This window comes from Nelumbo lutea, chromosome 3 (assembly GCF_056320005.1).
Source record: "Nelumbo lutea isolate HS-2025 chromosome 3, American lotus-T2T, whole genome shotgun sequence".
NCBI classification, from domain to species: Eukaryota; Viridiplantae; Streptophyta; class Magnoliopsida; order Proteales; family Nelumbonaceae; genus Nelumbo; species Nelumbo lutea.
In genome coordinates this window covers 28,991,763-28,993,421 of record NC_142686.1, presented here as the reverse complement: position 1 = coordinate 28,993,421, position 1,659 = coordinate 28,991,763, and positions in this window count along the sequence as shown.

Genomic DNA, 1,659 nt, shown 5'->3' with positions numbered 1-1,659 from the left:
GTCTGTTTGGCTCACAATTGGAACTAGAATCAAAATCCTTCGGGATTGGAATCTGAATGGTCTATTCCCATAGTCTATTTGGTTTAGACAAGAATGAGAATGGAAATTGGAATCAACACGAATGGGATTTCATTCCTAAGGGCGGAGTAGGGAATGCCATTTCAATAGGAATGGGAATGGGATTCCAATTCCACTCAACCAAACAATTGGAATCGGAATAACCCATTCTGATTTTGATTCTACACCCTTGTTCTCGTGAACCAAACAGGGCCTTAGTAGAATTTAATGATGAGAGGAATATATTTTAAATATAGTATTTAATGAGAGAGAATATGAAAATAATTTTATTTCCAATTGGTTTAAATATTACATTCCATCTTCATCATTAATACAAACATTTCTTATTTATCATATTTATTATTATTTAATATGCTGAATATATGATGTTAAAAATGTTTTTAATTTTTTAATTTCTATATTTTTTGCATTTTATCTATTTTTGAATTTTATTATTTAATTGTAAAAACATGAACTTTTATTTTAACAATTATTTTTATTTAATATGATGAATATAGAAAATTAGAAATGTTCCCAAATGTTTTCGATAAAATTTTGTACTTTGTGTTCTATCTTCTTGTAATATTTATTATTCAATTATGACATCTTGAGTTTCTTTAAAAAGTGACCCACCATTTAAATAAGAAAATATCTATGCTTTAAAATTAGTTTTAAATTATACATTTCATCTACATAATATAACTAATTTTTACTTATCACACTTAATTTTTGTTTGACATAATTAATACATAATTTTATATATTCTTTTGATTACTTGTACTTTGTTTATTTTTTTTAAAGATTTATTATCTAACTGTTATATCATCGATTAATCCATTTGACCTGAACCACTGACCCACCACCCAAAAAGGAAAATAGTTTGATTTTTAGGCTGACATTAAATTTTGTATTACATTTCCATCATTAATAAAACTATTTCTTATGTATAATACTTATTTTTATATAACATATAACATTAGATATGTACCCAAAATTTCTCTATTTTTTATTTATATAATTTTTTATTCTCTATTTTTTTAATTTTTATTATTTTTCTATAACATCATTTCATTTCTAGGTTGATTTTAAATTTGGCATTCCATTTTCATCATCAATAAAAATACTTCATACATTTCATACTTATTTTTGTTTAGTATAACAAATATACAATATTAGAGATGTGCCAGATTCTTTTTATTTATTATTTAATTTATGACATTAATTCTTAATCCAATTGACCTCAAATGGTTGAATTGCTTACCCACCACAAGGAAGGAAGAAATGGTTTTGTTTTTAAATTACTTTTCAAAATATTTATTTTTATACTATTAAAATTAATGTTAAAAATGTTTTCATTTTTTTAAATTTTTGTATTTTATCTATTTTTGAATTTTATTATTTAATTTTGGCAACACGAATTGACCCATTTGGTCGAAAATGGTTTAATTTCTTACCACTACTTAGACAAAAACACTATTTTTCCCAGGTAGATTTTAAAAGCATATGTTTTATGTTTCTGTATTAATTTATTATGTATTGGTTTTAATTAATAGAATTTAATGATAAGAAAAAACAAAATTGCCTTAAATATATGGTTCAACG